The sequence below is a fragment of the Pteropus medius genome, unplaced genomic scaffold (genome assembly GCF_902729225.1).
Source record: "Pteropus medius unplaced genomic scaffold, Ma_sr-lr_union100, whole genome shotgun sequence".
Taxonomy (NCBI): domain Eukaryota; kingdom Metazoa; phylum Chordata; class Mammalia; order Chiroptera; family Pteropodidae; genus Pteropus; species Pteropus medius.
The window spans coordinates 27,581,447-27,597,109 of record NW_024344378.1 but is presented as its reverse complement, the minus strand read 5'-3'; the positions used below and the strand labels follow the sequence as shown (position 1 = coordinate 27,597,109).

The 15,663-nt window shown below is 32.3% G+C and overlaps 1 long non-coding RNA gene and 1 pseudogene across 1 annotated transcript in view; one reads left to right on the top strand and one right to left on the bottom strand.

Annotated features, from left to right (window-relative positions):
* Positions 1-15,663, bottom strand: part of LOC120609330 (uncharacterized) — a 96,223-nt gene that overhangs the window by 74,882 nt on the left and 5,678 nt on the right. The gene's annotated exons all lie outside the window — the stretch shown is intronic.
* On the top strand, positions 15,360-15,479 carry LOC120609979 (uncharacterized; annotated as a pseudogene).

Genomic DNA, 15,663 nt, shown 5'->3' with positions numbered 1-15,663 from the left:
TATGATCTTATATATACAAAATCCTAACAACTCAACAAAAATTGTTGAAGCTAATCAACTTACAGTAAAGTCATGGGATATAAAAATCAAAATATTTGAAAAAGAAATAAAGAGAACAACTTTACAATAGCATCAAAAATAATAAAATACTTAGGAATAAATTTAAGCAAAGAAGTAAAAGATGTACAATGAAAAGTACCAGACTCTGATGAAAGAAATTGAAGAATATACAGACTAATGAAAAAATATCCCAAGTTCATGAATGAGAAAACTGTAGTTTCAATGCAATTCCTATCAAAATTTCAGTGGCACTTTTGCAAAAATAGAAAAAACAATTTTAAAATTTGTATGGAATCACAAAAGACCTCAAATAGCCAAGGAAATCTTGCAAAAGAAGAATAAAGCTGAAGATATCACACTTCTTGATTTCAAACTATACTGCAAAGCTATAGTGATTAAAACAGTATCATACTAACATAAAAATAGACCTGTACATCAATGAAACAGAATAGAGAGCCCAGAAAAAAAAACTAACATATTTAGAGTCAACTAATATTTGATAAGGGAGTCAAGAATCCTCAATGGGAAAAAGATAGTCTCTTCAATAAATGGTGTTGGGAAAACTGGATAATTACATGCAGAAAAATGAAATTAGACCCTTATATCACTCATAAAAATTAACTCAGAATGGTTTAAAAATTACATATAAGACTAAAAATTGTAAAACTCCTAGAAGGAAACATAGGAGAAGATCTTCATTTTGCTCCAGGCAATGAGTTTTTTGGATATGACATCAAAAGCACAAGCAACGAAATAAAAACTAAACAACTGAGACTACATCAAACTGAAAAGCTTCTGCACAGGAAAAGAAACAATCAACAAAATCAAAAGGCAACCTAAGGCAGGAGAGAAAATATTTGCAAATCATATATTAGATAAGGGGTTAATATCCAAAAAATATAGAGAACTCATACAAATAAATAACAAGACAACACATAACCAATTAAAAAGTGGACAGAGGAACTGAATAGACATTTTTCCAAGTAAAACATACAAATGGCCAACAAGTGCATGAAAAGATGCTCAATATCACTAATCAAAACCACAATGAGATGTCACCTCATACCTGTTAGACTGGCTATCATCAAGAAGACAAGAGATAACAAGGGACGGCGAGGATGTGTAGAAAAGAGAATCTTTGTGCATTGTTCAGAATAAAAATATAAATTAATTCAGCCACTATAGAAAAAAAGAATGAAGCTTCCCCCCAAAATGAAAAATAGGACCACCGTTTGATCCAGCAATTCCACTTCTGGTATATATCTAAAGGAAATGAAACAGTACGTCAAAGATATATCTGCACCTCCATGTTCATTGCAGCATTATTCGCAATAACCAAGATATGGAAACAAAGTTTCTATCAAGAGATAAGTAGATAAAGAAAATGTGACTTATGAGATATATAGATATGTAGATGATAGATAGATGATAGATAGGTGATAGATAGATGGATAGATAGATAGATATAGATAGATAGATACAGTTATTGTTCAGCCAAAAAAGAGAAGGAAATCCTGCCATTTGTGACTATATTGCTGAACCTAGAGGACATTAACTAAGTGATATAAGCCAGACAGAGAGACAAATACTGTATGACCTCACTTGTATATGGAATCTAAAAAAATCATAATAATAACTTGTAGAATCAGAAAGTAGAATAGTGGTTATAAAGAATCGAAGATTGGGGGACTTGGTAGATGTTGACCAAAAGGTACAAACTTACAGTTAGAAGATGAATAAATTCTAGAGATCAAATGCACAGCATAGTGAATATAAGCAATGACACTATATTATATAATTCAAAGTTACTAAGAGACTAGATTTTAAATGTTCTTACCACCAAAAAAAAAAATGATAATTATATGACACAACAGAGATGTTAGTTAATGCTATGCTAATAATCATTTGCAATATATAAACATATCAAATCAACACATCGTATACTTTAAATTTATACAATATCATATGTCAATTACAGCTCGCTATAAAATAATAAAACAAAGGAGTCACAGAGATGTGGAGTAAAGTAGAGGGATTATAAGCAATAATATTGTAATGACCAGATGGATACTAGAGTAACCAGGGGGATCACGTTATAAATTATGTAAATGCCTAACCATTGTGCTGTATACTTGAAACTAATTTAAAAAATAATAATAAAATAAAAATTTTAAAAAGATGCTAAATTTTGTCTATGTAACAGTATTTAAGAGATTTGATCGAGTTATTTGAGAGATCTTTTTTTCTCAACACAGATAACTACATGAAACCAATCTAAAATATTCTGTAGAAATATATGTATGCTACTATTCATAAACAAGAAATGCCTGTGTAGCAGGCTTTCTGCTTCATTAAAAGACAGTGATATAAAACATCTGGCTACACATTATGACATAACTCAACTTCTGGTGATACCAAATCTGTGATACAAACATGTTTTACTATTTGTGTTTTTAAAATAACATACAATCTTATGATGGGCATCTTTCAGGATTTCCATTGAATACAATGGTCACTATGGTAACAAGGTGACCATGCTGATTTGTATGTGCTTTTCCATCTAAGGCTGAATGACCAAAACAGGCCACGTGGCAGCCGTTTTCAGTTATAACAGCATATTTTCCCCATAGCGTTCATAAAATTGTTCCTCAGTCCATCTGAATCAGTTGACATAGCCAAAATGGCCAGTTGACCTTTCCAAGGATTCAGATAGCTCAGGCATCTTATAGACCAGAGTGGACCAATTTTACTATATGATTTTCTAAGTGGCAGCACACTGTGTATGCCCATAGGCCTTACATGGTAATTGGCAGAAAGATAGATAATTTGATGAAATCATGTAGATGATTAAGCAGGCATCTAGGTAGAAACTGAAAATATTTAAAAACATGTAGATAATGAATTAATGTTTTTTATACTTTTATTTAGATATTTAATCTTATTTGGACAGAAAATAAATTTTCTATTATGGAAATTTTGAAGTAGAATGATGACTATTGTTTTTCTTTTCTTCACCTAATCTAGCTCTAAAATTTAGTTTCAGGATGAGTTTAGAGATTTTATGAGTACAATTGACATGTGGAAGCTGATAAATGTTAGTTCGATAAATGAATAAAAAAACTAATGCTGGTCACTATTTTTAACAGGAAGATCTTGATTAACATTTTGATAAAGAATATTAATTAAAATATGTTTATAATTTCATAATTTGTAAAGTATAATCACAAGAATTTATTTTTTAATTTAGTGAAAAAGTTTATAATTATCCCAGTTTTACAGTTATGAGGTTAATAGAGATAATACACCTCAGTCAAAAACACATCACAGGTGAGTGGAAGATTAGAATTAAGTCTAAGGTTTTCTAATGATACATCACATCCTTTAAAATTCAATATGGTGCTCAGTATAGTATATGAGTTTTAAATAGTGCTAAGGAAAACAGTGTGGTTAGGTTTTATTCATTTTTTTCATTGCTATTTCTGCAGAGTTTAGAAGAGTTTGCTGAATGAATAAATGCATAAAGTCTCAAATGCCAAAAACAAAATGTTAATAATTTAAGAAGAAAATATAGAAAACTATCTTTTAAACCTGAATAGGAAAGAAACCTTTATGTAAAACACACAAAAAAGGACAAACCATAAAAAAAGATTGGTAACATTATAGTATTAAAATTAAAATTTTATTTATTACAAAGAACCCACAAATAAAAGGCAAGTCAGAGACTGCAAGAAGTTATCCACACTATCAACCAAAAAGAATTTGTTATTCTGAAATTTTAGGGAAACTCTACAATTGAATAAGCCAATTAAAAAAATGAATACAGAAACAAGAATATGAAACTATGGTCAACTTAAGTGGGAATACAAATTAAATAAGACTAAGAAAAGCAGATTTAACTAATAAATGCAATTTCATATAAACTATTTTGGTAAAGTCAGCACCCTTGAGAAGAGCATTGACCTAAGAACAATAGCTTTGATTGAAGGCAGCCAGCTCAAGACAACCTTTGAGAGGGAGAGGGAGAGATAAGGAAAATAAATAAATCATTCTGATGTCCTGCCAGGGCTCCCTATTGGCTGAACCTAACCAGAAACTAGGGGGATATGAATCTATTGGTATAGTCTGTATGGTCAGACTGCCAGATAGCAGGTAAGGAAGTTAGAGAGTATATTTGAAGGGATGAATTAAAGGTATTGGACACAGAGGTACTGATGCTTGATGACCAAAACAATTGACAAATTGTCTAGTATTATTAAGTCTTCATTTAAAAATGTAGAATATGCATACATAGGAAAACACTCTACTTAAATTTTTTAAATGGGGAATGGAGAACTTCTTTTATACACTATTATAAAAAGTCTAATTTTAAACAGTGTACAATCCATATTTTGGTTCAAGTGCATAAATTATCTTCCTCCTGGGAACATACTTTTCAAAACAACGTATTCTCAAAACTAGATTACAAAAATAGAGCATTTTAGCAATACCAATTTCAAATAGTTTTTTGCTGTTTTACAAAAAGAGTCCTTAAGGGATCAGTATTTTAAAAATAATTTCACAGAAACAGTATAGAGAAGTATATTTATTCTTGCTGTTTTGCAAGATTCTTTTATGTTCTATAATTTGTTTTTATTTTACTGTTTGCTCTTGGCCTTTGCAAGTAATAATCTAAAATGTAAGAGCTTATTTTACTTGACTACTCTTTTAATTATACACTTAAGTCACTGAAGGAGCAAATACACAGCCTAGTTCTCTCTGGATTTAGATGGAAGTGTATAAATTGAAGTCTAGTAAAATATTTCCAACTGCTTTTAAATGAGTTCAGAAATAGCTTTCTTTACTGTATGAGTCAAGTAGTATCTATATTAGTTAAAGTAAACCAAACTACTTAAACAGAGAAACTATTAGCTCTTGGTGGTTTAATAAAATTCAACAATTCATCCAACACTTATATTTTGAGTGTCTTCTAAGGGATCTAGATATATCATTAAATTATAGAGAAAGATTCCTGTGCTTCTGACATTCACATTCTAGCAGTGAGGACAAGCAATAAATAATAAACATAATAAATATATAAAATACATAATATGTTAGAAATGGATATATGCTACAGAGAAAAGAAAAAATAGATAAGAGGGATTGAGATGTAGGGCCTGAGGCAGAGTTAAGGTTAGCTCCACTGAGAAGGTAATATTTGTACCAAGATTTGAAATAAGTATGGAAGACAGCCACACATATAGCTGGAAGAAGAGCCTTCCAGAGAGAAAAATCTCTCTCTAGAGAGAGCATTGAATTTAAAATACAAATAAGTATGAACTTAATAGTTGCATCATCTTTTTTATTTAACCTCTTCTAAATTACATCTAAACACCATGCTTCCTCACCACGAATTCTGGTTCTCATCTACACAAGTACAGTGTAGATGATAGAATGAGAATATTCTCATAATTATTTATTTGCTTTATCTTCATATTACATATGTAATACTAATATTATTACCACCAATTATGATTGCTGCAAACCATTAAGAAACTTTTTAGTTCTTATTTCCTCTAAGTTTTATGGTTATACCATATTTGTACTGTAAAAGTATATAGCCAATACATGTTCTCTCCTTTCCATTTATACTTAGTATCAATTCAATAAGTATGTATAGATATTTGATGCAAACCACCAGTCCTATATTGATGTATCTACATACGTATTTATTGTCTGAACTTTATTATTTAATTCTTTAGAGAGGGAATATAATAACAACATTTCTTGAGTTTTTGTATGCTGATAACAGTCATACATTTTATATTTGAAAGTCAGCTTTGCTGGATATAAAATCTTTTTCTAAAATATTAAAAATATTTTGATATATTTTGTTCTCATATAAAATACTGTTGTCTAAAAGTTTGATGATAATCCAATATTATTTCTCCTTTACTATTTTTGTCTAGACACCCAAAGTATTTTATTCTTTCTTTTTAAGATCCATACTAAAATGTGTCTTCCTGTTGATTAGTCTAGGATGACATTCATAGCTACAAAGCATGCTCTTTAAAATTACAGTTAGATATTTTATTTTTAATTCAGCTATTTTCTTGAAAGATAGTTTTTCACATTTATTCTTCTCCCTTGCTTTGGCATTTACTTCAGGAATGCAAATTATTTTTGTGTGGGATTTTCTTTGTTTATCTTCAATATTAGTTGCTTTCTCTTAATTATTCATTTTTAAATTTATTTTCTTATAAATGTTCCTCCTTTTACTTTTAATTTCTATTAAGACATAATTTCCTGTGTCTACTTATTTTTATCCACTGTATTTTTAAATCCAGCCTTAGTTTCTAAAATTATTTTTTCCCCTTATTTCTAATTCTTAATTGACTTCTGTCATCTCATTTCTGGGTTTTTCTAATTCTGATTTAAGTTGTTCTTCATGTCATATCATTTTCCAATATATTTTAGTTTGTTTTGAAATACAGGTATATCTTGTTTTATTGTACTTTGCTTTATTTTGCTTCACAGATGTTGTATTTTTTACAAAATGAAGGCAAGACCCTCCACTAGCCAAAAGATTATGACTTGTTTTATGCAATACTTGATTTACTGTGGTGGTCTAGAACAGAACCCATGATATCTCTGAGATATGCCTGTTCTAAGTTACAGTTTTAATCTGTTTTATAAGTGTGTCTATTTGGTGTGCTTTAGTTGTCTGTGGGAATTTTATTTTGCTCCATATTCTCGGTTTTTTTGTTAGTGTAATTTTGTGTGTGAATTGGTCACAATACATTCTTTTGGTCAATTTTATTTGCAGTTAGTGTCCTTGGACTTTTAGAAAGCATAATTCAGGACAGTGTTTCTAATTTAACAGAATCCCCTTTTATGTTATTGTACATAGTATGCAAGGTTGTGATGATTTGCTTCTGAAGTTTCCTAACTCTGTTTCCCTCTCAATTTTTACCTTGAACTTCTCTTTTCTTTTTCTCCATTGTCTATATTCTATTCAATTTTTATTTTACTCCAAGCAATTTCTCTTCAATGTTGAGCCCTATCTTAGTAGGAAGTCTTGTTCAGTGTCAAGAATTCGCAGGGGCTGAATTGCTCCAGTTTCTTTATATTATGCCGTGGGTCCCCCAGGTTTCTCCACTCTTGGAGTGGTCAATACCCTTGTTAGCTTTAATTGTTCTCAAGTTGGCGCCCAGTGCTTTCCAGTAAGTACCTGAGTTACTGACATTCTATATTCTTAGGCCACATCATTTTCAGTGACTCCATTTTTCTCTCTGCTTCTTCTTCAGAAATGCTGACACAAGGAAGTTCTAGAAGTTGTTGGTGGATATTTGTAACAAACGTACTTTGGGGTTAGAGGAAATACTCCTTTTGTTGTCCATAGGATTTTAGTTTTGTTATCTAGTTGTTCTTCCCATGGGAACTGGTAAGTTACTTAAACAATAATTCCTCTACTGCCCCCGTCTTTCTAGAGTATCCCTCATCTTGCCTTTTAAGATTCAAATACATCTGTTTAAATTGACATCTCATGGAAGATTTGAAACCATTATCTTATTACCTCCATGAATCATTGGAGTCCATAAATTGTCATAAGAATTCTTGTGACGATTATCCAAGAATAACTTATAATACGATGACAAGCTGTCCCTTTTAAAGGATCACTTTTAGTAATTTTCTTAGCTGAATTTTTGCTAGGACTCAGGCCTTCTGCAGACTGTTTGGAACTTGAGAGACCAATGCCAAGTTACCTCTGGTACACAGCCACTTTTCCATTATGTACCCAGAATTATCATCCTTTTCAAACCTTCTGTCTTTCAATAGAAAAACATGATTATTATTTTTAGAATGATCTTTATTTCAGTTATCACTGGTCCCATCTGGTCTTAAATAAGCTAAAGATATTTTAGAAGTTGGCATGCTTCCATGTCTTCTAATTGGCCGTATACCAGGGTTTCATTTTCCCGTTCCTCACAATCATATGAGAGATGAGAAGATTTTGATATTATTAATATAGCTTTTTAAAGGTAATCAATGAATCATCATATTCAGTTAATTAGTCACTTTTATATTACCCCCACAGTTTTTACTCATGATCTTATTAGTCATTGGGTCAATCAGTCCCAATGACAATTGTCTGAGATATAGACAATCTTATTAATGAGTTATTGCTTAACACCCTGCATGATTCAAGAATATCTTGAAATAAGAAATATCTGGATCTCCAAATTCAGGAAGAAGATTTAGGGACGTTCTTTAAATAGATATTGTCAGTGCTACAGCACCTAATTAAACAGGTTTCTATTAGGAGATATGAATGTCATTAAATTGGTTGTGGTGCTGCTGTGATTATTTGTTCAAGTAAACTGCTAAAGCCAAGTGAAAGTTCACACAGTCATAAGCTTTCTAATAACACATAAACTCTAGATTTTTTTCCCATAGATCAACATCAATTTCACCAGTTTTCAGAATCTATTACATTCTACTTTTTTGACAACTTGGACAACATCAGCACTATTATTCTATCACATTTTTTCCTAGTTAGAATTTGTCAAAGATTACCAGACGTGGTTCTTTCAGAAGTAATGCAATTCAAATTTGCAATCTCTTCTAAAAAGAGGGGAAACACGGCATACTCATGAATTATTGGTATGATATAGGTTATTAAAATTGTCCTGGAGAGTAATTTGGATTAGGCACCAAAAAGACTTAAAAAGTGTATTTCCTTTAATTCAAAATCCTACTTCCAAGGATATACATATACTAAAGAAATAATGAGAGTTGTACACAAAATTTTATGTGAAAAGAATATTTATTGCTGTACTTTTGTAACAGGGGAATATTAGAAATAACTGTGTTCCATTAGGAGAATGTCAACCATTAGTGGTAACAAAGTATGCAACAGCTATATGGGTGGTGAAAAACCATGCAGCCACAAAATATCATGTTCAAGAGAACTTGGAACTGGGAAATGATGAGCATGTTTAATTTTTATAAAGTAAGTTAAAAAATTGGTGTATAAATTATGAATTTATATTTGCTTTATGCACATGGACACTGTATGTGTGCCTGTATGTGTGTATATAGAGAGAAGCCAGAGATAAGACAGAGATAGAGAGGTAAAGACAGAGACAGAAATAAAAGGAGAGAAAGAGAATAAAGTTTAGATACCAGCATCAGCTATAAGAAATGGTACATTCCCCGTACTTTTCTAATTTTAATTTAATGTCCTTCCAAGCCCCCACTCACTGGACCATTAGAAAATTGAAACTGTCATTGTTACAGTCTTCTACTATCTCAAAGAAACTTAAAATTAATATTGGATTTAGGTAGTGCCAGAAAATAGAACTAGGGACCAAGTTATTACTCCACAATAGTTAGCATCTTTTCAACGCTCCTAAGCTATCAGATACGGTCTCTACCATTTGTCTCTCAGACACAGCTGCTTCTGGAAGCTTTAGGAATATTTCTCTCAGTGCTCCTCCCCTTTGGCACACATTTGGAACCCTATAACTACTTCCCAATCTGGAGATCTCATTGCTCATTGCTCCCCAGTCTAGGGGAGAAACACTAAATTTCCCCTGGCTTTTTGTTTCTGACTCTTTCTCTCAAATTCCTTCCTGTAGAGACACACTGAATTCTTAGAAAGGGGTTTAAGCCCAAAAGCTGTTATTTTTCCCAGTGGTTGGAGGAGGTAATAGGGAAACCAGTTCTCTTTCCTATTGGTGAGAGTGGGAAAAAGAGATATTAGCACACATTTATTTTTTAATTACCTTATTACATAAACAAAGTAGAAAAAATTTAAGACTTGGAAGGTATATAATAAAACGAAGTTCATCATTGGGTGCAAGGATAGTGACTGGAGTTGTTTTTGTAGTTTTGTTTGTTTATTTATTTGTTTGTTTTTTGCTTCTTATTCTCCTAATTTTCTATGATGAACATGTAGAAGTAGATAAAAATTATAATCATAAAAATAAACATTTTACATTTTATGCTTAATAAAAAAACTCATCCTAAAATTGATTGATAGTTTCCCCGACTGAGAATCATCAAGTGTATCTATATACAAATATGCTAAATGTTTGTATTATTCAAGAATTATTGACAAACAGCCAATGTGACAAGTCTAACGAGACCAGTGAATGTAGAATCTCAAATATTGTATATGGGAAGAGAACACAAGTATATGGAACTATGGAATACATGAAGCTGAGACGGACAAGATCCAACATATAGGGATAAGGATGAAAAGACAGGTGCTTGGAAGTAAACAAACAAGGTTTTGGTCCTTTAGAAAGTCTATCTGTGAACCCTTAATAAACATACAACAGGAGAGGAAAAGAAATTAGTTTGAAAATAGAACAGCATCTCTTGACATTTTTCCAGGGCTATGGAAGGAAAACACTTAAAATAATTTCTGGACACCGGAGTCTGTGCTACCACAATTTTCCCTAATATATTCAGTCAGTAACATACCAATCTCTGTAGGATTTTCCTTCAAAACAATTCTTAGTGAATTATCTTAATTAAGGTCTTTATTACTACCTTTCTAGGCCATTTATCATTTATATAGCCAATAATTTTGAGGGCCTTAGATATGCATTGCACAGTTCTAAAAACATATTAGCAGGATAAGAGAATAGAGAATAGAGAGTACAGGGAAAACTAATTTAGATATAGTGAACAGAACAGGTGTTTCAGAAGACCTAGAAATACAGAATAAGAATTTTTTTTCCTAGTCCTACCAACAAAAAGTGGCCACAACAGGTTTTGAACAAAAGAATAGGAAGGTCAAAATGTGGTTTCCAGTAACATGAATTTAGCAGCAGAAAAAAAAAAGAACGGGGAAAATACTGGAGCAAAATAAAACGAGAGAAAATAAATAGTTAAAAGGCCATAATAGTGCTGGTTTCCATGCAGAAATAAGAGCAGAAAATTTTATTCTAGCCAACACCTACTCTTATTTCAATGACTTTAACATTCCACCCAACGCTCTGGTTCTTGAGTTTGTGATTACCTTACTTCTAACTATTTCTCCTTCATCACTTTTCTATCACTCGCTCACATGGTCATATCCTAGATTTTGTCATTACAAAAAGTGGTATCACTCTGTAAGGGCCATCTGTCACCTTATTGTTCAGCAGGATTGATCCCATTTCTTTGGCTAGAGAGGTGGGAGTCCATCTACCCTTCCTCACTCCAAGTATGTCCTTTCTGAAGGTATGGGGGACAATTCTCCTTGGTGAAGGCAGACTGTTCTCCTATCAAGAATCATTGATCAGCATGGTGTCACAATAAGGAAAAACATGTCAGATCAAGAACTCAATTCCTCTCACTACATTTTTTGTTTTGTTTTCTGTTTTGTTTCCTCTTAAATCATCTCATAATAAGAAAATGCAGACTTTTGACTCTCACTTTCCATGACTCAACTTTTCCTTGGGGTTTATAACCAACTCTGTTGATTTTGGTCTACAAATTCAAAGAAAAGGGTTTTAAGACCACAATAAGCTCTCTGATAATCAGTTTCAATGATCAGTTCCCCAGAGATGTGGGCTGCATCTATGTCAGTGATAAGCAGATCAAAAGCTTCTTATTTTAATCATAGTAGATCAAAAGAAATATTTTCCTTTCTGAAGTTGTACTGATTGAGTTCTAGTCATTCAGAATAAGGCTTCCAATCTAAGTTAAATATTCTATATTCTCTGTTCTTAAAATGTTTCTTTTTCTCTATCAAGTAAATTTTAAAAGACATATTTTCTTATGTGTCAAGAAAGACTTTTAACCAAATCTGAATTTCTCTTTAGACTAACACTATGAATTGATAATATCTGCGAATAAGGACTTACAGAGAATATGATGTTAAAAAATTTCTTAGTTATCAATGACAATTGCAATCTACTTTAAGAAGTAATTATTTATTAATCACTTTATTAATATGTAAGATTAAAATAAATATATTTTAAATAAATTATAAATAAATATTCTATAGGAAATTATAACTATTAATGGTGAATGGGAGAATCTTCTACAAGATGTTTAAGCCGATTTGTTTTCTAAAATTATAAAAGGGTTGGATGAAAAATTTAGAGTAAAAAAAAAGCAGTGTGCAATTTCAGGGTGGGTCCAGGAGGCCTCTCCAATTTACCTTTTTTGTTTGCATCTACTTTAGCAGGACAAGCCCTCTAACTTTTCTCGACCTGTGTAGAACTTTTCAATGTCATTCCATAGAAGCCATAAATCATCTTATTGTTTTCTTTTGTTAAATATATTTTAATATGTATGTTTCATTTTCACCTTTATGATAAATTCCTGAGAACAAACACCATTTCTATTTGTTTTTAAATTTTTCTTAAGCATTTAGCACTAGCCCTGGAACAAGGCAGGTGCTGAATAAATATAGTAATGCTAATCTTCCTAATACAGTTTTAGTTGTTCTCAGATCCGTAGTAGAATCACTCAGGTAACTTAAAATCCAGGTCCTACTCAGGTCTCCTGGTCTCTGAGTAATAGAATGAAGAAATCGGCAGACATATATAGCTTATCTACTGCATTGATCACTGTCCAGTACTTTATTAGTTATTTTATTTAGAAGGCCTTTAATACTTTCAACAACTCCATAAAGTAGATGCTAACAGTTATATTATACAAATAATAATAATGCTTAATGATAATAATATTAATAATAACAGCAAACATTTGTTATGTGCTTACTGTATACCAAAATTCTAAGTACCTTTCACACATTAACGGATAAGAGGACAAAAAGAGTTAAGTGACTTCCTGATATCTGGAAGCTAGCACATGAAAAAGGCTGAATTCAAACTTATCTTTTCAACTGCAAAAGTTTTTTCACTGCTGTCTTCCAGCAAAAAAATTATTTGCTGACTTATGGTAAAATGTAGCATTTTCACACACATTAGTTAAAAGCACCCTAATTAAACTCTTTCCATTCTGTCTAAAGTTTGTGCCTTTTGGGATTTCTATTCAGGGGATGCTGGTCTGCCCAAAACCTCCTCAACCAATCTTTGAGGCAACCTCAAGGCTAATAGACAATCAGAAGCCATCTCAGACTTCTCTGTTTACCATAACCAGTGAGACAAATAAAAACTGATAAAGAACTAAGTCAGAGAATAATAGTAATATCATCTTCCATTATAGAAGCCACCAGCTCTATTCTTAATAATCACCTTATTTTCTATACTTACCAGAGTTAATCTTAGAGAAAGTTCAGTACTTCATGGTCTTTCCTATTTTCACATCAGTCCCATTTCAGCTGTGCTGTGTAAACAAATTTAGGTTCTTTCTAACAGCGGATGAAACTTTCATTTTACATTTTAAAACTATTAACTGGGATTGTAATCATCATCCAACCTTCTCTACCTGCTCCTCAAATCTCCTGCCACAAAACAAAATCCAGGGGTTCTCACTTAAATTTGGATTCATTTACATGCTAAAAAATCAGATATTTATGTGCTATGGCTGAAATTAACACTTAGCTTTGTGTTTTCCTGGATACCACATATAAACTGAAATGTCCAGGTAAAGTATATGATGAAAAAGACTTAGGAATTTGGAGTGAAAAGCTTTGGGTTATGGAACTTCTTCTGGCTTTCACCATTTTGTATGAGAAGCTTCACCATGCTCAGCCTATTTTCTCATTTGCAAAATGGAAATAATGGCAACTATATGGTAAGATTGTGAAGATTAATGAGATAATATATATGCTTCTATATTTGCCTCCTCCCACAGCTAGCCCACTGGTCTCAGTATGCAACATTTCTTCCAAGCCCACTGATGCACCTTACCTATGTAGGGAAGTGAGGTCAAAATCTGAATCTGCACTTAAACTTGTGCCCACACTAACTCAGCAATGGGCAGCCTCTGCCACTCATGCCCACTGACACATGCTCCTCAGGATCCCTATTAAGGTAATTCAGAGTTCCAAGACTTCAGACACAAACTGAAAATCCTGTAAAACAACATAGTACAATGGTGGGGGAAAAGAGAAAAGAAATGTGAGATTTATGTAATAAGTATGTGTGGGCAGAGAGGTGAGGCAGGCATCATCTTAAAGGAATAAAGTCTTAAGGATACAGTTTTTATGTCTCACTAATATCCTTCATTGAATGTCGAAACATCAGCTTTATTTTTTTTAATAAATAAAAATGAGGAAAGAATAATTCATCCATGCAAAGTATCTCAAGTACTCTCTTTCCATTGAAAGACTGATGTGTAGGGATAAAGAAACATAGATACCTCTAGATCTTGGAATACCATATACGGTAGCCTCCCCTCCTTACCCACAGTTTGCTTTCCATAGTTTTAGTTATCCACAGTCAACTACAGTCCAAAAATATTAGATGGAAAATTCCAGAAATAAACAATTCATAAATTTTCAATTGCACATCATTCAAAGTAGCACGATGAAATCTTGAGCCATCCCACTCTATCCGACCTGGGAAGTGAATCATCCCTTACAAAACTTTTATTATAGTATAGTTACAATTGTTCTATTTTATTATTAGTTATTATTGTTAATCTCTTACTGTATCTATAAGTTAAACTTTATCATAGCTTTGTATATATAGAAAAAAACGTAGTTTATATAAGGTTCGGTACTATCCACAATTTCAGGCATCCACTGGAGTCTCAGAACATATCCTCCGCAGATAAAGGGATACTACTCTACTTAAGAGTTCCAAAACTAATTTGAATAGTGTAATAGAATTTTATGCAAATTTTCACATGTATATTTCTCATTTGGACCTCTCAACAACTCTGTGAGATAGACAAGGAAGATATTATTTTCCTCTTTGCATAAATGAAAAAACTATGACACCTGTTGAAAGCCACTAGGTCATGCTGCATAATGAACCCTAAATTTCAGTGGGTTACAATAACAAGCATTTATATATCACTCATGCGCAGGGCATTTTGTGAATTATCTTTCATTCTGCCCCACATCTCCTTCATTTTAGGACCCAGGCTGAAGAAGAAGCTCTGTCTTATTGCATGGCAGAGGTAAAAAGGCAATGGTGGAACCACACAGAGTTTTTGCTGAGACTTAGCATAAAATACTCTACTCGCATTTCATTGGCTAAAGCAAGTCACATGTTCAAGCCTATTTTTAGAAGTGGAAGGAATATAATCTTCTTATAGGGGACAGATAGAAAAACTGATAGGAACAATTGCATAGAGAGAAAGTACTAGAGTGGGAATTAAAATTGAGGTTTTCTGATCCTTAAATGTGGTACTATTGAACTTAGAACACTCTAGTGATGAATGAACATAGGAGGCACTAAAAACTAATCTACAGCCATGCCACCCTGAATGTGCCTGATCTCATCTGATTTCAGAAGCTAATCAGGGTCAGGCCTTGATTAGTACTTACATGGGAGACCACCTAGGAATACCAGGTGCTGTAGACATTTAAAAAAAAAAAACAAAAACTAATCTACTAATCTACTGAATGGATGAGCAAATGAAAATAAAAATGGATAAATGAATATTACTCATTCATTTTCTCCTTCCTTATGTGAGGATCCTCTTGGAAAATTATAGAGACTTAATGTTTCTAGATATCAACCATATGGTATCATAGATATCTATACA